Source organism: Lissotriton helveticus, chromosome 3_1, assembly GCF_964261635.1.
Source record: "Lissotriton helveticus chromosome 3_1, aLisHel1.1, whole genome shotgun sequence".
Lineage (NCBI taxonomy): Eukaryota > Metazoa > Chordata > Amphibia > Caudata > Salamandridae > Lissotriton > Lissotriton helveticus.
The window spans coordinates 285,233,222-285,254,018 of record NC_136061.1 but is presented as its reverse complement, the minus strand read 5'-3'; the positions used below and the strand labels follow the sequence as shown (position 1 = coordinate 285,254,018).

Below are 20,797 nucleotides of genomic sequence, written 5' to 3'. Positions count from 1 at the left end.
ATGGAGCTCTGAGGTCTGGGTCTGGAGACTGGCCACCTGGTTCTTAAGTTGATTGATGTCATCCTCTGCCGTGGAAATACGGGACTCCACCTCTGTGATGCGCGTCATGGCGTTACGTAGGTCCTGGCGGATGAGGGCCACATCTACCCTCACCTCGCCTATCTTACTTTCCACTGAGGCCTGCGATGTGCTGATTGCCTGAACAATGGTGGAGAGATCTCCCCCGGCGGCACCCGGTGTGCCAGGTGTTCCGCCTCCCGGGTCCCGGTCCGACATGGTAAACTGATCCATTTTCGTTTGGGTCGGAGGGGCCGGATTCTGCATGAGGCGGTTTCTGTCCATTGCGGGACCAGTGGCGGGTCTGCAGAGGGATGGGTGGGGGGACCCCCAGACACCCAGGCCGTCAATGCTCGGGCCCAGGTGCCCAAAGTCCAACCCCCTGGTCCCTGGAGGGGCGAGAGTCAGCTGTGCCTCAGCGTGACCCCCCGGACCAGGTGGGGCCCCTCAGCTAAGGGCGGCCAGGCCAGTCTCCCACCACCACGACAATCCTCCAGCCCAGCCTCAGGGTCCGACACGGACGGCCCCACCCCTGAGGGAGCAGCCCGGAGCAGAGGGGGGCACCAGAAGGAGCTACCGCCGCAATGGAATCCATGGCCCCTACGAACCATCCACAGCGGGTGAGGAGCAGAGCGAGATCAACACAGAAAAGGGGGACACCCCCATACACCAGTCCCAACCGGACCCGGGCTCCCTCGACGCGAGCAGCGGCGTTCAGGAGGCAGGTCACAGGCCGGAACGGGGCCCCCAATGTGACCACAAGAGGCCCAGCAACCCAGGGCCGGTGAGTCCAACAGCAAGGAGGAGGCCCACGACCCAGTGTATCAGCAGGAGGTGGGAGAGAGCAGTTAAGGGTGTGGGTGATGAGTCCAGACCAGTACAACCCCAGGCCGGTGGAGTCGCGGTGGTGCCCCCAGATATGAAGCGGGAGGGAGGGGAGCGCCAACGTCTCAGCTCCTCCCGCCCCCGACCTGGTGGTCGATGCCCATCCCCCCAGCAAGTCACGGCCAGGGCCCCCCGCCGTGGGCAAGACGCCTTCAGAACCGAGGGGGGCCACCGCCCTGCACCGGTCCGACGTGGCTGGGGAGGTGATGCGGGGCAGCCAAAGAGGAATCGCCCAGCCGGACCCGCACTGCAGCGCCACCAAAGGAAAGGCAAGGGGGGAGAAGAACCGCTCTCTCCACCCCAGCCGCCACTCGACTCAGTGGCCGATCCCCCCCCCCACTCACCGTCTGTCAAGGGCCTGATGACCTCTGATGAGGTCCTGGTGGACCCACGGCCAGGATCCACTGCAGCAGTTCAGGCAGGCAGGAGAAGGTGCAGCGGGCCCCCAGAAGTCAAGCTGCGGTCTCAGCGGGCAGCAGGGGGCAGTGAGCGTGCCCCATGATAGGGAGACCACACGGCGGCAGGCAATCTCAGCAGGCCCCAGGGGTGTGGGGGGCCGTGAGCTCTTCTCCTCCCCCACGATGGCAGACAGCGGCCTGGGTGAGCCCTACCCCCGCCGCCCCATCAGATGGCAGCGACCTTAGATGGGGACGTCAGATGAAGGTTCCGCTGTCCAATAACGACAGCCGAGACACTCCAGCGGATTACCGCTGACTGCCGCACCGCCCCTCGCAGCCACCGCACACCACTCCCAGCACCGGAGGGGTTCCCTCTAAAAGAGGAGTCCTTGCTGCGGGCCTGACACCAGAATTGGGCGGCGCAGCTACCGGACAGGAGAGCACCCGTCCTAGGCGTGATGGGCCGCCATTTTGAAGAAGGGCCGGGCCTGGCACCAGGGAGAATGCGGCCGGCTGCACAGATGGGCCTGATCCCCTCGCAAGAGGGATCCGAGCAAAAGCGAACAATGTAGGGGTCCAGTGTCTTGTCCCTGAAGGTAAGGTGCAGCTGAGGACGGGCAGAAGCCAGGCGGATGACGGAGGGGGTCCGGAGCACTCTTAGGGTGCGTCTGCCATCTCGACGCCTCAGGCCACGCCCCCACACATCTATAAGTTAAGGCTCAGCTAGTACATTTTACAATGGTTCAGCATGCAGAATGATTGTCTAGGGGCACCTGCACTATGGGCCCACAAGCCGTAGTTAGATTCAAGCCAGCGTTTGATCAAAAGGAACACTAGCATGCTGTCTAATCAATGCCAAATATACTTAAGAATAACAAAAATAATCCTTAAGTGATTGTATGAGGCAGGTACATACAGCCGACATTTAAAGCAAAGCACCTATCAGCCAAGAGAGCCAAACTTCACTGCGAGGCAACCAAGAGGCTTGTGGTCGGTATGCAAAAACCCCAAAGTCAGGTACACCGCCCGCCCCCCACTCCTTACTTCATCAAAAGGCACGCCACACTGTACCACCTACACTGATCTGCTCTATGCCTCTTGGTACACTGTTACCGTGGCACGGAACGGCTAATGTACTTCCTGGATGCGGGGTGCTGGCATGAACGTGAAGGCGTAGCCTGATCATTGACAACGCTGGCAATGTAGGACGTGCTAATACCCCAGATGTCCGGGTAATGTAGTTCGATGGAAACCATCATTTTACTTCTAAGCCTCAGATCATAAGGGCATGTAAGGATGGGTCGAGTGACAAAGCAGAGGACCTGTGAAAAGGGTTTTGTCATCACAAGCCATACATTCCTCTTGTAATAGGCAGCATTGGGACTCTATGGTTGGTTATACTGGTACAATGTAGTAAGGAAGAACTTATGATTTTTCCATAGTCCTCATTGGGAGGTATGTAAGCATTAATTTACACATTTTTAGACACTTATTATATTTCAGTGATAGAATTAACGTATTATCCCACCAGTAAACGTTCCTAGTCTGTGCGGAGCCTGTTCTCCCATCTCCGCTCAAAAATGAGAAGGGTGTTTGTCATGTCTGTGAGATTTTGTGACTTTTTTTCCACAACAGACCTCTCTAGTTGCTCGGCATTGTGGCCTTTCTTGATATAGTGGGCAGTCAGCTTGATGGCATCTCTTTTGCACCTAATCGTGCTGCGATGACCTGAAATGTGGACACGCACTTTTCGTGTCGTCATCCCAATGTGTAGTAACCCACATGGGCATTTAATCATGTAAATAACATTTGTAGAATGGAAGTTGGTTAAACTTTTCTGCCTCCATGGTGTTTGCATACCCAGATCCAGTTTTTTCATCTTTTTTGTGAACGGGCACACACTACAGGATCCACATGGTGAGTGACCTGACGGAGGAGGGAGGTTCCACAGCGTTGTTTGGTGAGAGCACGGACCCTTTGCTTTAGGCCTCTTGTGCACCACCATGTCTCTTAAGTACCTTGCTCTCCTGAAGGAATGCATTGATCATTCTAGGTCCAAACCTCCAGATCGAAGAATGTTCCAGTTTTTATTGATCATAGTTTTGAACCTGTTTGACATGGAGCTAAAGGTAGAAATACAAATTAATTTATCACACGTCTTCTTCGTTTGTGGCATGAGTAGTTCTCTGTTGTTATTTAGTACCCGCTTGCTGGCTCTTTTGATCCGTCTTGTGGGGTAGTTTTTGGCAAATAATTTCTGTGAAAGTTTTTCAGCATGGATCCGATAATCACTTTTTTTCTTTGCAATTTCATCTCAAAAGTAGGAATTGACCTACTGGCAGGTTTTCTCGTAGACCACGTAACTTTCAAACCTCTTTAGGCTATTGCGGTCCGAGGGATTGGAGAATAACTTGTGGGTTTGTACGCCATCCCTAACTCGTATGGTTAGGTCCAAAAAGGCCAATACCTTGTCACCTATTGTTAGAGTGAACATAAGGCAAGGGTTCTGTGCGTTTAGCAATCTCCCAAACTCATATCCTTGTTCGTGGTTCCTGTCCAGATCAAAAGGATGGTTTAATCAAAAAGAGACTAGCTCAAATTACTTTTAGGGGAGGGGGAAGACTCTGGTATGCTTTGTCACGGAGTGTGAACACCCGGCAGGTGTGTTCATAAAGCCCTCACCCACCAACCTAGTTGGTGGCATGCTTCATCATCGGGCCCACCCAGTGGCACCTAGCGTGCCCCGGGTGTGCTTCAACGCCTGACTACAGCGGAGCTGGTATATTACTGAGTGTGCGGTGAAGATAGTTAAGGAAGTGATGTTAAAACGGCTGAACGGTGGTCCCAGTACCCGAGGGTAAAATTAGACTTTAATACCTGGGCCTCCGTCAGCGGTTAAAAATAAGGCAAGGGGATGTAAGGGGCGAGTTACGACCTCTCACATCCAATGGGTCAACATGTTTCAGCCAGTGCCTTATGACTAAGCTGGCTTTCTTCAGGACCTAAATAAAAAGGTGAGTGCAAGTAGACTAGTGGGGGTGTAGGAGAGACTATGTGTCTACACGCCCTAAAGTGTATCTATGTGTGAGAGGGGGATTCCCTTCTCAAGACCACCTGTACATATAACATGGATGGACAAAAGACAAAACATACAAGGAGAAAATAGAGTCATTAGGATGTACAGTTTGGCGCACATCTGATGCCGTCACTATAGCGAGTGCTGGTGGGCTATAGGCGGCTATGGTGTGATGGTATTGGTGGTACCATCACAGTGGGAATCGCACTGGTAACTCGAGAGTGAGGTGATTTAAGAGACGGAGAAAAACAAGGTGCATTAGTGAATTGCGGCGAAAGGAGGGGCTCTTACGCTAGTTTTTGCTCAGTCTGACCTCAAGGTTGGGAGGTGGCAAAGGCTTGACCCTAGGGGGACAAACATTTACCATGCTGATTAGGGAGACCTGTTAGGGAAGAAAATAGCGCTTACCAGGAGATCAAAAGGATGTCATCAATATTTCGCTTCCATATCCTAATCCTGTTAAGAAAGGGGTTGTTCACATTTTTTTTCCATTTTTTTTTTATTGAGCAGCATAACATCTCATAACACAGCTCGGCTGCCTACATCCACTGGCCGGTAGAGCAAGGTCCATTAGTATTAAACACAGCATTTGGATCTACACCCCGGAGGGCAACCCCGCGAGGGCGAACGCAATGCCATGAGAAGCAGTCAGTACAATCATCAATCTACTGCAATCAATAATAGAAACAGGAACAACAAACGAAAAGGAGCCCCCCCACTCCGCCCCTCATCCCACCACGCTCCTCCGCATCAGCCTTATCTACCCCCTTTACACTCTAAGCCGCACCCTCCCCCTAGCACCACCCAGACCACTCAAGCCTTTTTGGCGGGACCCCGAGGCTCCAAGGGGATACGTTGCAGGATCTGCAGATATTTTGGACACGTTACCTCACGCAGATCTCGGGATAGAAGATGTATGAATGGTTCCCACAACTCCGCATAGTCCGCCCCCTTGCCGTCCATGCACAGCGAGAGTCGCTCCATAGCCAATAGGTGCCACAACCGTCGGATCCAGTCCCACGGGTTGGGAGAATCAGTGGACCCCCATTGTGCAAGGATGACTAAGCGTGCCGCTAACAAGGCCAAAGCAATCTGCTTACCCCTCATTGAGCGCAAGGGAAATGCTTTTGCATGTGGAAGCCTAGCAGCACACGTTCAGGAGCCCGAGGGAACGTGATGTGAAACACATCATCTAGATCGTCGAGGACCACCTTCCAGTATCGCTCTAGCTTCGGGCAGTGCCATAGTAGGTACGTCAAGGTGCCCGGGGCACCACATCCCCTCCAACACAGGCCTGAATGTTTCTGGTCCCAGGTCTTAATACAAGCTGGGGTATAGTACCAATATGTAACCGCCTTATAGGTTTACTCTGCACCTGTAACGTTGGCACTGTTGTGGTGCGCGCTGTAGAACACCCGTTACCACTCCTTATGTGACAACGGGCATCCCAACTCCGTCTCCCAGCGAACCTGCGCTTTAGTACGCAAAGCTTTGGGGCGCGCCATGATCATGGCGTACAAGTCAGATATAAGTTTGCGATCATCTTTCTTGCAGACCACCCAACGTTCAAAGGCTGTCAGCAGGCGGGACATAGCAGCAACGTTAGGGGGCTGAGTGACCCAATGCGCTACCTGCGAATAAGGAAATGCATCAGACTCTAAGAGAGAGAAGTGGTCCCGACGGAGCGAAGGGAACGGGATTAGGCCATCAAGATCAAAGAGGCAGCCCACTCTCTTGCAACCTTCCTCCCTCCAGCGCTGAAAGATCGGGGACGAGCAGCCAAGTGGGAAGTCTGGGTTGTCTACAATAGGCGTCATAGGCGATGGGAAAGTAGTCCAACCTTTACGCTGCGCCAATTGGTCCCACGCCTTCATAGTTGGCGACGTCACAGGTGAAGAATAAGGACCCCATGCTCTGTGCTTTCGAGGGAGCCACAACTCGCGCCAAATATTGCGCCCCGCCACCGCCTGGTCCATAAAGTTCCAGTGCTTACTGGAACATGGCCTGTTCCATTCGAGGATGAATCGCAGACAGGCCGCCTGGTAGTACGCTTTCAATGAGGGAAATCCCAGCCCGCCACTGGCCTTAGGAGCCGTAAGCAACGAGAATGCAAGCCGTGGACGTTTGTAATTCCATTAGAACTTAGTAATCAGCCCCTGCAGCTTCTGTATGGAACCCGGAGGAGGGCTCAGAGGGAGCAGCTAAAAGAGGTACAAGATGCGTGGGAGTACCGTCATTTTGACTGCAGCTAGTCTACCGAACCAGGCTAGCTGGAGACGGGACCGGTCGGACAGTGATTTGGCTGTTTGATCCACTAAGAGCTTGTAGTTAATGAAAGCTGTCTGTGCTATAGAGGGGGCAAGGCGAATTCCCAGGTACGGAATATTGGAGTGAACCCACTGGAAGGCAAAATCCTGTTGTAGATCATGCACTTCAGTTGCAGGGACCGACACGTTAAGTATCTGTGATTTGGAAAAGTTGACTTCAAATCCCGCAACTCCACCAAATTCATGCAGTTCTGTCGACAGGTGCCGCAAGGAGGCGTGAGGGTGTGTGAGCGAAAGAATCACGTCTTCCGCATACAAGCTGATTTTGTGCGTGTCTGCGCCAAATCGAATCCCCGCGATGCCCTCGTTGGACCGCACCCGCTGAGCAAAGGGCTCCATATAGAGCGCAAAGAGCAACAGGGACAGGTGGCACCCCTGTCTTGTCCCTCGAGTGATAGGAAAGAGAGTAGACCTGCAACCATTCACCCGGACCACTGCCTTTGGGGCCGCATACAGGCAGCGAACCCATCGCAGGAAGTTAGCCCCCAGACCGAAGGCTTTCAAAACAGCAAACAAATACGTCCAATCTACACGGTCGAAGGCCTTCTCCGCGTCTATGGATAAGAAGAGGGCCTGTGCACCAGAGCGGTGAACTAAGTCCATGAGGTGCAGAAGTCTCTTAGTGTTGTCCCCCCCCCCGTCGCGTTGGAATAAAACCCGCCTGGTCCGGATCTATGTAGCCGTCCATTAACGGGCTGAGGCGTGCGGCTAGAACGCTGGCGAAAAGCTTGGCGTCAATGTTGAGGAGTGAGATTGGGCGGTATGATCCACACTCCATGGGGTCCTTCCCGGGTTTGGGGATGACTGTGATAGCGGCTTCCGACATGGAGGGAGTCACCTCCCCCACCTCCAGGAAGGAATTAAAAAGGCAGGTTAAAAAGGGCGCCAATTCCACGCAAAACGTCTTATAAAAGATGGCCGAGATGCCGTCCAGCCCCAGGGATTTGGCCAGTTTCAGCCGCGCAATCGCAGAGATGACCTCCTCGATACGTATTTCAGCATCCAGAGCCTCCGCCGAGGCCTGAAAGAGGGGCGTTATGCCGCAGGAAGCCAAATACGCCACCTCGCTCAGGGTCCGAGGGTTCCCCGCGGTACAAGGTTTGGTAAAACCGCCGGAAGGAATCTGCATAAGGGAATCGGTTGTCTGTTCCACTGCTTGAGAGTCCCTAATGGACTGCACGGCTGACTGCTGTGCTCGAGCCCTCAACCTGTGCGCCTACATCCGGCCCCCTCTGTCCCCGCTGAGATAAAACTTGTGGCGCAAGCGTAAAAGGGCGTATTCCGCCCGGTCCAGATCGAGGTGTTTTAGCATGCGTCTTTTCGTTTCCAACTCCCTCCATATGCGTGGAGCCCCTGTCCTCTTATGTATCACCTCTAGGCCACCCACTTCCCTCTCCAGCTCCGCGCGCTTCTCCCAACGTATCTGAGCATATGTCGCAGACAACGCAATAAACTCTCCCCGGGCCACCAGCTTGAGGGCCTTCCAAATGGACCCCAGCGACATACCATCCCGATCGTTGTCGGCGAAGTACTGAGTAATAGCAGCCCTAATGCGAGTGACTGCAGACTCCGAGTGAGGAGAGAGACACCAACCAGACGACGGTGGCCGCTGTCCACTACAGGAAGGCTGAACAGAAATAAGGGCATGGTCTGACAAAGAGCGCGGGGAAATAGCTGCTTCAGACAAATAGGGCACGAAGAATGTTTTAGCCAAGTAGTGATCTAAGCGCATAAGTTTTATGAGCTGAGGAATAATAAGTGAAATCACGCTCTAGGGGGTGCTGAGTGCGCAAACATCATGCAGCCCTCCGTCTTGCAACCACTGCTTCCCTCCCTGCGAGAGGGCTCCCATTCGGTGTGAGCGCGCAGCAGATCTATTCAGCTCTGGATCCATCACTACATTCAGGTCCCCCCCCCCACCAGCACATGCTCGGAGAGTGCCGCCTTCAAAAAGGGCTCTTGGCGTTCGTTTGGTGCATACAGTGAGCCCACTGTGAAGTGTGTGTTCCCCCACTGAGCCCGGACCGCCAGGAAGCGCCTGCCCTTCATCCTCTTAGTATCTTTAGAGAGGAGGTGGGTCTCCTGCAACAGACATACATCCCTATCCGCATTCTCTAACAGCGATAGTATGGCTGCGCGCTTAACAGGATTATTTAGGCCCCGAACATTCAAGCTAACAATTTTCAGATCCCTACCCATATTTGCCGAAGAGGGACGAAGGCATCAGCCGGAGCATCTGAGACAGGGCCACTGTGGGACACATCGGAAGCACACGGCCACCCCAACCTACACCTAACCCCCCAGAGAACTGATGCGGAGCCCCAAAAACAACCCGTTTTCCAAAACCCCTCCTCAACCACCCTACAACATAACAAAACCTAAAAAAGGTGAAAAGCAAACGAAGAAGTCTGTGAAATTACCAATGTTCGTCAAAGAAATCATTCTAGAAGGGGAACATGGCGCCATTCAGAACCGTACCCAACCCTGATACAGGCCACCACCTCCCACTAAGGACAAAAGAGGAGTGGATATCACATTCTTAACTCCCAGGGCCTCCTCCCGACACTGCCATGCAACTCATCCCGGGCCAAGTAAACAGCGTGCAAGAAGCACCCTCGCTGTCGGTCACCAGTGCCACCTAGGAGACGGCCGCCTCTCTCTCCATGAGACTTGCAGAAGGGTCTGCTTTCCCCAGCGTGGGGGCGATCTCCCCACGGTCTGCCGTTCAGTGGAGCGCCTGAATCGCCGAGCTGGAGACCTGGCCGGACCAGCAGGAGTGTCCGACCTCTCCAAGCCCAGCGCCTCAAATGCTGCATCCAGGGAGCGAAGCTGCAAGAGTTTTCCCTTGAACTTAAAAATGATGCGGAACGGGTGCCCCCACTAGTAGGGCATGCCTTGCTCCCGCAAGTGCGTGGTGATTGGCTTGAAACTGCGACGTTTGATGAGGGTAGAGGCCGCTAGATCCTGTAAAAGGGTAGGTTGATGCCCGCGAAACTGTACTGAGGGGAGGGCTCGTGCTTTGCGTAGAATCCGCTTCTTGATCTGGAAATCGTGGACACAGACTAAGATGTCCGGTGGTGGGGCCTTAGCGCTCCTCGGCAAGCCAACACGATACACCCTGTCCAGCTGAAGGTCGAGGTCGTCCCCCTCATCCAGGATCTGTCGGAACAACGCTGTCACATACTCCCGTAGGCTATCCCCCTCTCCCTTCCAGGGGACCGCTAGGATCCTGATGTTGTTCCTCCGCAAGCGATTTTCCAGATCTTCGTATGCGCCTGCAAGTTCAGGTTTTGTTCCGTCAGGCGAAGAACATCCTCCTGGGGCTGATGAAGCTCTTCGGCAGTGCCCAAATCGTGTTCCTCCAGGGTCGCCACCCTCTCACCAATGGCTTCGACGTCCCGCCGCATTTCACGGACATCAGAGGAGAGTTGGGAACGGAGTTCCAGGATGTCTTCCTTGATGGCGGCAAAAAGCTCCAGCATGAAGGCCTTAGTTGCCGGCGCATCCACGTCCTCCAGCTGTGTGGACTGGGTATCCGGTTGCGAGGGAGTCCGGCTCCCAAACTTCTGTAGCGAGTCCTTCGGGGGCTTGTCCTTCTTGCCTCTGTTAGTCGACATAGTGGCGACGCTTTGGGCCCTCTGTCCTGACCCGGGCCGCTACTGGAAAACGCCGCCTGCCGATATGTAGGCCGATGTTGGACTGGGTAAGAGTGGTCTGCTTAATTCAGACACTCTGTTCATCACCACCCCCTTTTCTGAATCGTTTTTGGCCACTATAGGTGTGGCAGGGTATACTCAGACATGAGTCCCTTGCTCACTGCTCCATCAGGATTCAAGCAAGCCGGGCCGACGAGGCTGAAATGCCAGAAACCGGTCCCCGGTAGCTTGTCTCCTTTCTGGTGAAGAATTGGCTTGGTAGTTTGGTCTGCCCTGTTCCCATGATGCACTGGGCCAGGGACAGACTAATTTGCATATAGCCAGGTTCTGAGCTGGGATGGGGCAGTGAGCTAAATAACGGTGATGGATCAAGCCCTGATCTTTGGACTGGGTAAGAGTGGTCTGCTTAATTCAGACACTCTTTTCATCACCACCCCCTTTTCTGAATCGATATGTAGGCCGATGGCATGCCCCCCGCCACCCAACAAGCCCCTCACTCAGTCAGCGCCATGTGGGAGCAGGCCCCAGGTCCGCCAACCACAAAGTCCGCCTCAGTGCGAGGCCTCCACGGGCTACTGCCCGCGCACTTCCCCGTCACCCAGGTGCTTGTGCAGATTGCCCAGCCAGGCTATCCACGGGTCCCACAGCGGTTGCAGGCTAACTGGGGGGTACTTCAGTCAGGGAGGCAGCCTGGATCTAGGCCCCTCGAACTCCACTGGAGCTGCGGCCCAAGCAGACAGTCGCCAGGTCTCACACCACACCTCTTCTCTGCCCGCACACCCCCTCAAGGGCTACTCTGGGGGGCCTGTCTGGATTCTCTCCCTCGACCTGTGTCCAAAGCGAGTGATCAACCAGCCCTGCACTCCCAGCCACTACATGCAGCGGGAAGTCAAATGGGGGGCACAAAGTCGTGGAGTCTCTGCCCGCCAAAATGCGGGTCGATGTTGGGCCTCCCACCAGCCCCGCAGCGGCACACCCCGGGCGCTCTCAACAACAGGGGAGGAGGGCCCCACCAGTGCACCGGCGCTCTGGTGCTCTGCCCGCCGAACCGCGGGCCGAAACAGAGTGCTACTGGGCTCCAGACCCGCGGGCTTCAATTATGGGCACAGTCTGCCGCAGTCCGGCCTAGTGGGGGGAGCCGCACTCACCGCAGGATCGAGGCCCGCTTCTGTAGGCGCCTGCAGGGGACCTCACGCCATCCGCTGGTTCACGGGCCCGGTCCCAGGCCGCAGCCGCTGCTCTAGGCGCCCCAGCTAGTAAGGGGTGGGTGCAGGGTCCCACCGATGCACCGCCCGCCGTTCCGCCGCCCGCCGATCCGCGGGCCGGGACAAAGAGCCAGTCCCCAATGCCGCAAAGTCCAGCCAGCCGGCAGTCACTTCAAGGGGGGGGGGCCTCGCCTGTCACTACCCCGCGGCTCGCCGCTGAAAGCTCTCGCGCGAGGCTTCACCTCGTCCGCCGAACCGCGGACCGACCCACCAGCCGCCGGTCAGCCGCCCCTCCGCTCCTCACCTCGATAGCCGTAACCACAGCGGGAGCTCACAGGCAGCGCCAACCTCTCTGGGGGCAGGCCTCAGCTTGCTATGGGGGCCGGTACTTCCCCGGGCCCAGCAGCCGCCGCCAACACAGATCGTCAGCAGTCCTCAGCACCATGGGCGGCCGCCCACAGCCCAGGATGCACCACACCGCGGCATACAGGCCTCAGCTCCGCTCACCACAAGGCCGGCTGATCTCAGGGGTCACCGGGGCCGCGCAGTTTCATAAAGGCGGATCTCCCTCAGCCAGGACAAAAATAAAGGCACCGCCGGGACCAGGACAGCGAGAGGACCTCCGAGCACCCCTTTGGCGGCGTGGATGGGCACCAGGTAGGGTGATATACAATGCTAGATGCCAGGCGGCGCCGGAGGGACTGAGAAGCACGTCCTACACTGCCACCATCTTGGCCACGCCCCTGTTGTTCACATTTTGGATCAAGTCAGACTCAAATTAGTGTACATACTGGCAGGCTAGACTGGGAGCGAACATGCTCCACATATGTCTCATGTACTTGCAGGTAGAAATCACCTTTGAACTCAAAGAAGTTCCTGGTTAGTGCAAGATGGGTAATTCTAGTATGAAATCCTAAGGGGTAATCGAATCCCATTCAGTCTCATCTAGGGTTTTATCCACTACCTTCAGTATTGCCTCCTGCAGGATGTTAATGTATTCGGATTCACGTCTAATGAGACAAGAATGTCCCTGGTCCCATCAAATGGTAGATTCTCAATCAGATTTACCACATCTTTGGTGTCCTGCAGAAAAGAAGGCATCTTCTTGACTAACAGCCTTAGAAAACAATCACAGAACTTAGGCAGGGGTTCCAAACATGACCCTATTCCAGACACTATTGGGGATCCTGGTGGAGGGTCCTTGTTTTGGTGTACTTTCGGTGGGATGTTAAAGTATGGAATTTTTGGTTCACTTTGAATCAAGAGGTTGTGCTCATGTTTAGTAATCCACCCATTGTCCACACCATTGTTTACCAGAGATGCAATTTCTTCCTGGACATCCTTGGTGGGATCCCTCGCCAGAGGTTTATAGTGGTGGGTATCTCTTAATAGCCTGTTGCTCTCCTGTCTATAGATTTTCTTAGGGAGGATCACAATCGCTCCTCCCTTGTCTGCTCGTTTGATAACAATTGACTCATCCTCTGACAGCATTCTGAGGGCCTCTAGTTCTCCCCTCTTGATGTTTTGAAAGTCATTTTGGGGTGTCTTCTCAATGTCCTCCAGGCCTGATGTACCGCCTTTTCAAATGGCAGCACTACAGGTGGCATGGCCAAGTTTGGTGGAGTAAAGGTAGGCTTACACCGTAAACCTGTATTCTTCTCTTCAACCGGTTGTGGTATGTTTTGAAAAAAGACCTTCAATCTAATCTTAGGCAGGAACTCAAACAGCTCCTGTTGGAGTCGGAATGTTGACTGAGGGTGTAGGGACAAACCCAAGACCTTTGTTCAAGTCTCATCACTGCTCAATGTGTATTAGCTCAGATTGATGATGACATCATCACTAATGTTTAGGACCTGTTTATGCCTGGTACCTCTTCGAGGAGTGTTGTCACCTCCTGTGGAGTGTCTCTGTATTGCCAGGGCACTACTTTCCGTTTCCCACTTCCTCTTGCCCGTCCTCTCTCTAAAAAAGGGGTCGGGCGTTGGTGGGGTAAAGCCACTAGATAGTTTGTGATGGGTAGCAAGGCGCTGGTCCAAAATAAGGAGGGGCTCCCTAGTTTGTGCCCCATCCCCAGGGGGTCTCACTCCGTGGATGGAAAGGTCCTGTCTGAAAATTAGAATTTGAGAAACCTCTGTCAATTGAGCCCTCTCTGATTCCATCTCTTCCCTCTACTTTGACGGGTCTTTTCACGATATTCCCAGTCTGAATCAGAAGAGGTACTCCAATATGATGACCCCCTCAGAATCTGTCTGCACTTTGGGGACAAAGTCTGCCCTTGAGTATGGATACCCAGACTCATGGGAGACTTTTTTAAAATCTTTTTGGAATTTGGAGATCTTATGTTGCGTAAAATATTCTCTAAACTCCCCCAGGGTTTTGTTAGTTTCCTCAAGTTTCCTTTTGAAAACAGTTAAACTCAATCCAGATTTTAAATTGCTCCCGCATACTTGTATCTGGATCAGTAAAGCATCAGAGAGTCTCTTGGCTGTTCTAATGATAAGAATCAACCAGTCCAGTCTTAACAAAAAGCGGTTTAAACGGCTGCCTTTCTCAGCTGTTGAAATTGGAACCAGTCAAGGTAGTGTCAAAAAAAGAGTGGCATGGCTATGATCAATGAATGAAGCAGCCTGTATCGGGTGCTTCTTTGCAACGAACAGCGACAAGCATTTGCAGATTGGAACCTTAGTCTAGTCTGTTTAACATCAGCTTGGCGAAAAGGCTGCATACCAGACTCAATCCTACTTACTCGGGACATTAAACCTTCTCAGATACTTCAATACCCATGACCATCTCACAAAAACAGACATATTTTATTATTTAGGAAACCCACCCACTTACAGAGACGACGAAAAGAAACACCAGCAAAGAAACATGTACCTCACGCGGAGTCGCATACACTTCTATGGGGCATCAGAGCCAATAAGAAATGTTCAATTGTTTTTTTAGCCAATCACCAGCCAAGGAAAAACTCCGTGGACTCTCAGTCAATAAAAAGCCAACAGAGCTAAGTTAGCCCTTCCCACAATACATAGCTCTTCTAATCAATGCAAGATTGCAACACTCCTCCAACTCGAGGTGATGGTTCTTTTTGTTCGATTGGCTGGGCGCGTTCCAATCTACGGTTCTTTCCGCTTTATCTATTGGGAGAAACTCCGTTAGTTAAAATAGTAATTAAGGACAGCAGATATCTGTACCCATTCAGTCAAGGGAAATTGTTGACAGGTGGTCACTGCCCTGACCGAAGCATGGTTCCTTAGTTCGTCACTTTGCATACAGAGCAGAGGCCCGAACCGGTACTGGCAGGTGCAGGAAGTGCTGAAACATACTCGGTGAGCTAGAAACATGGAGGGACTGTTCTTGACCTCTGATTTCTGGGCACTGCTTGCCCTTTATTTACAGTTTTATATTGCTCTCTTTATTATGGCTGGTAAAGAGGAACTGAAACAATGTGTTTTGTTGACTTATTCGAAGATGCATATCACTTTAAAGAGTGCATTCAAATTTGTAGTGCATTACATGCTCCACAGTAGGATATGACAATTTACCATAGAGAAGGTGAACTGTGCCTTGTGCTTAAAGTTAGTCATAAAAATCGGTTGTATTAGTAGCACTGCATTGGACTTCCTAGTGTTTGTCAGCTGCTGGTCAGCGTTAGCTACTTTTGTATATTTACAGATCTATCTTGTTTGAATTTTAAAATGACTTTATCATATTTTCATTAAATAGCACGGAAGCCCATCCTTCAGTGTGTGTGGCTGTTACGAGTGGAACGTGAAGTAACAGTAGATGTTGAAGCACCCAGAATAATGTGCTGCATGGCTAAATACTTATAAGGTCCAAAAGGCGAGATGCCAATGCTTGTTTTCACATCTTACTGTTAGGCCTTCTTTCCTTTGTTGCAGAAGTACCGTGACTTGAACATTCGGTGCTGATCCCTATCGGTGTGTAGCACAGGAGATGCTATGGTAGTGAAAGGCTGAGCATGGGCATGTCCATCATTCTTGCTCCTCACCTATGTCTGTGATGGGTAAATGAGGGGCCTGAGTGTAATAATACTATCATATACCACTTGCTAAGACAGTCCTGTACTTTTTTGTATATAACTCTCAATATTTCTCATTTGGCGGCCTTAACAGTTTCAACAAAGACTTTTGCAACGGGAATATAAACATGCTGTACTACCTAATTAGCCCTGAAACTTCACTTTAGAGTACTTAATAATACTTGTATTTCCTCCAAGCACTCCCATGGTTGGCAACTAAGGGACTTGACATAAAAGGAGATTAGGGCCATCATTCTGAGTCATGCAGTGTGGTATTTCTGTGGAAGATATTGGAAGATATTGCTTACACCATTGAAGAATTTTCCAGGTGCATGAACCTAATAAATTCCACACACCTTTTCTTCCTGCTGAATGGAGGAGGAAAATATGCAAGGAAAAGGTCCCAGAATCAGGAACCGCGTGCGGTAATGGGGCCGTAATTCCTAGCCCCAGCCGCAGTAACTTGTAATGGAAGGCCCCGTCTTCAAGCGGCTGTGTTAACAGCCAACTCAGAATGGGACTTTAAGTGATCTGCCTGCAGCCAAGATTAGACCTCAGGTCCCTGGCTCCGAAGAGGACTCCGATTCCTTCTGGTTTGTAAAACGTATACTTCTGCGCACTGCTTTGTTTACATTTTGCAATATGTTCTTTGTCAGACAAAAGAGCAATAAATCTGCATCGCCAAGATTATGTAATCTCACGACATATGTAATGAGATGACTGATGCTTCTCACTGAACTCTATCTTTATAATTAGTCTTCAACTTGCTTCACAGCAGCTTTTAAGAGGAACACAAGTGGCCCTTCTAGCCGCCGAGGGGTTGCAGTAAAACATACCAGGGTGAAGGACCCGCGCGATCCATTCAATTTAAATCCAGCATGTCACCCTTCAGCTGTGGCTGCCTGTGGAAAATAATCCACATTTGTAAAGCGCGAACAATCACCCGTAAGGGTCTCCAGGCGCTAGGTGCTGCCGGGAAGACTCAGAAAGCTATTGCCCAGAGTCACATGGTGCTGGGCTAACCTGCCACCGACACCGGTGATCGAACCGTGATCCCCAGATTCCGGAGTCAGTCGCCCTGGGTGCAGCGCCACATCTCTTCCCCTGTGTACATAATGGAGGGTGTGTGAGCGGCGGCTGAAAGACCCCAGTGACAGCTCCTGTCCTGTCAGCGCCTCCCAGGCATGATGAAATCACTTTCTGGAGGCAGTGCTTGTTTTCCAAGTCCATCCACCCTCGCGAGATCCGTGCACGAGGATAAGCAAACATCTCCTGCGCGCTGAGACTACATCATCCAACTCGAAGACATCGTTTGTCTGCCTTCTATGTCTAATTCTGAATCGCACAGTCAGCATTAATGGTTTTAAAAAGAAGAAGCTTTGTTAAGAAGCTTTGTTTAGCTTCAGTTGAAATATATATAGTAAGCAATAATTGCTATTTATGTTCACTATTTGTTCTTTTATTTTTTATATGTATGTTAACATGTAGAAATAAATGTTGCTCTGAGCTTTACAGAAATTACTTCAAGATAGGGGTGTGCAAAACTCTCGTAAATACACAAAACTCTTTAAAATTATGCAAAAAAAATCTTCATCTAGTGCTATATTTTAACGTGAAATGAGGAACATTTTGAGCTAAAGAAGCCCAAATAACATAAGTGCAATGAACAAATAATGCTCGCCTTGTCGCCATGCTTCTGCAATAACATTTTGTAGCGAATGTGGTGTAATTACGCCATGTTTTGAAATTATGTAAATTTAACGTAACAAGCATAACATTACATTTGCAAAATCATATGACATTGCGCACATTTAATGAAAATGTTGCCCATTGGCACATGATCTACTAGCACACGAGCAATTCATGGTTCGGTTGGGGTCCCTTCCCTACATCTCATTGAGATATCTTGGTGGTTTGGAATTGTGTCAGGTGCGAATGCCGCAGGCCCCTGAATACCCACTGCCCTTCCTGCTCCCATCTCCCAAGAGTTGCTTTCCGTAAGTCTTCTACTCTTTCCAGATAGCGAAAGCACAATGTCCCCAATCAAGTATGGCCCATACATGACTAGGAGGCAAACTAGCAAACTCGGACGCTGCCAAAGTAGGAGGACATACTAATGAAGAAAAAAAGAAATACAAACATTACATTAAAAGAAATGGTTGTGATTCCTAGAAGCTAGTTTGTAGCCATGCCTGCTGCTACCTGACAGACATTCACTTATCATTTTTGTCCTCCAGAAGAGCTGGCTAAGTATGCAATATTTCTGGTATTTTTTTAGAAAACAAAAAAGAGAATGCAGTGGATGCCAAGGTGAGCATATAGAACGAAGGTTACTACTAAGAGAAGCGTTTACAAATATTCTCACACTTTTGTTAGCTCTGCTCAATACAAACTGTATAGCAATGTATCGTATTGCATTGTACTGTGACATTTATGTAGAGCTTACTATACCTACATGGGGCACTGAAGAGCTTGCTTGCATGGGATTTATTTTAATTTCCTACCTCCATTATTTTCTATGGGAGGGTGTTGCAGTGTCAGTGATGGGACATGTGTAGTGCTGGTTTAAAACTGTTTTTAGTAGTAATTTACACCCTTATTTTGTGAATAAGCAAAAATTAGTAAACTTACTCAAAGGTGTAAATTACTCAAAAGTGTAAGTTGCCTTTGTAAATCAGGCCCACAGTATGTAGCTAGTTGGGACCTGCAGAGGTGGACTAGATTAGAGTCCTCAGTTTGGCCAGCAGTATGAGGCAGATCTTCTTTAGGTATTCCATACGTGTTCAGTTTGTGATGGCTGGTACAGTGCTGTGTAATGGGCAGGATCCATAGCAGATATGTCTCATGTGAGTGTAAGAGGATTAAGCAGCATAAGAGAGTTATGTAGCCTCTAGGAATATCAATCAGGTACCGACCACTGGGTGTTATGGTATTAGTATTAGTGTGGGCTACAAGGGTTATATATGAATTGCCATTACTATGTAATACCCATACTAGCCATAGGCTCCCCTTCATAACTTACCTGGATATAGAAATTACTGTGCTAGTCTGACTGTTTCATATCTGTGGGCTACAAACTGTAGATTTTACTCAAAGGTGTGATTATTAGTCTGGTTTTATCGCAGGATTGTGAAATGATGTAGTGTGATTTTAGTCCCATATGCTTTCAGAAAACGTGACAGTCATGAAGTCAACTCAGCCACCATCAGGTTACCCACCCACTAAGTCACCACGCACTTGCTTCAAAGTGCAACCAGCACTTCACTAATCAACAGCCCCTTAGAGCCATAATTCTTTGGCATGTACACATACAGTATTCAAGAATCGTGTACTCTGGCATCAGGAGCAGATCCGCACATTTGCACAGCAGCAATTGCTCTTGTTGAGTACATTTCAAGCACTCTGGATGTGCAGGTGCCAGAGGAAATGGCATTTCTCCCCGCTATCCGCCCTCTGCTGCAGGCCTTATCCTTTATGATAAGAGATATTTGTGGGACTTATGAAGATTTCATATGCACCCATTCAATTGTAAACTTTCATTCTGGATTGTGAAAATAGGCAACGAACACCACTTTAAGCTAAGAACACTGCCAGGCCATCTTGAAATGGGAGTGTCCTTAAACATGCAAGAGTTCAGAGGTCATACCCCAGCAAATTTATGGAACTAGTATTGATATTAACAAAAGGTGACCAAGATGTTGTGTTTCTCAAGAGAAGCGTCAACCCACCCATGTTAAACCCAAAGTGAGGCATATCTATGTAACAGAAAAGTGTTTGCTTGCAGAAGGCAACAGCAGTGCTCAATTTGAGTCGGTGGTTTCCGGTGCTCAGCACCGGCACTAAATCATCAACACTGGCGCATTATTGCTAAATCTAATTACGCCATGTTTTTATAGAACATCTCTATTCTTTAGTGACAAAGCTTCCAGGCCATATTCATATACAAAAGGGGACAAAGTCCCCTAGACCTGTCAGAAGTACTATAGTTTAATTTGTAGCATCTATATAATCTTGTTTCAGAATAATTCATCATGGCAAAAACTTATCAAGTTTTCTATTGCCCTCCAACAATCAACAGTCATAAACACTTGGCTTAAAAGTATGTTTAACCCCAGGCGGTGCTCCCCCGTAATGACAGAGGGGCGTCGCCACACTGGTCAGAGTAAGTTGTAGAAAAATAAAATGATATTAAAACAATAATATAATTGTATTTTTCTGTGAGGGGCTCTGGCTGATGGTGCGTGTGTGCAGGGACGGGCCATAACAGGCAGGAGTGGTGGGCACTAAGAAGTGCTCATGTAAGTTTAAACAGACATGCACACATCTATTTCTCCAAACTACTAGCTGTAATGTAATGTAATGTAATGTCGTATTTATACCGCGCAGCTGTCGCTCCAAGGAGCATCTAGTCGCCACTACTTACCAGCAAGATCTAAACACTGGTCAGGCTGCTTACAATGATTCTTCCAGACTATCATACAAGTGCTCTAGCACATGTGTCAGGCAAATTAAAAATCCACGTTTTCAGTGCCTTTCGGAAATCCGCTTCTCGCTCAAAAGCCCGAAGGTGAGGGGGGAGTATGTTCCAGGCTTTTGACCCTAGTACTGGTAGCGATTTACCACCCCTTGTACTGAGTCTAAAAGGGGGGACCAACAACAGATTGGCATTGGAGGACCGTAAGGTACGCACGGGGTGATACCTAAAAAACCTCCCCCGTAGGTACTTTGGCCCTTGATAGTGGAAAGCTCTAAAGGTAATAACCAGGATCTTAAAAAGGACCCGTATGATTATTGGTAGCCAGAGCAAGGTATTTAATGCGGCTGATGCTGAGGATTTCTTTGGCCATTTCAAAACCAGCCTGGCTGTTGCGTGTTGCACCATCTGGAGTTTGTGCGTAACCACTTTATTAGTCCCTGCATATAGGCTGTTACAGTAATGTAGCCTCGATGTCACGAGGGCGACCGTTACCATTTTCCTAGCTGCCAAAGGAATTAGGTCGAAGAATTTTCTTAGTCCCTTGATGACATTGAAACAGGTCCCTGCCACTGTCAATGCCTGTTGCTTGAAAGACAGAGCGGTGTCAAGCTTAATACCTAGATTACGAGCCGCATTGGTGGTGTGAGGCGGTAGCTCTACATTTTCCAGCCACC

General features: G+C 50.4%; 1 protein-coding gene across 3 annotated transcripts in view; it reads right to left on the bottom strand.

Annotated features, from left to right (window-relative positions):
- Positions 1-20,797, bottom strand: part of TBX4 (T-box transcription factor 4) — a 758,647-nt gene that overhangs the window by 56,919 nt on the left and 680,931 nt on the right. The window lies entirely within an intron of this gene.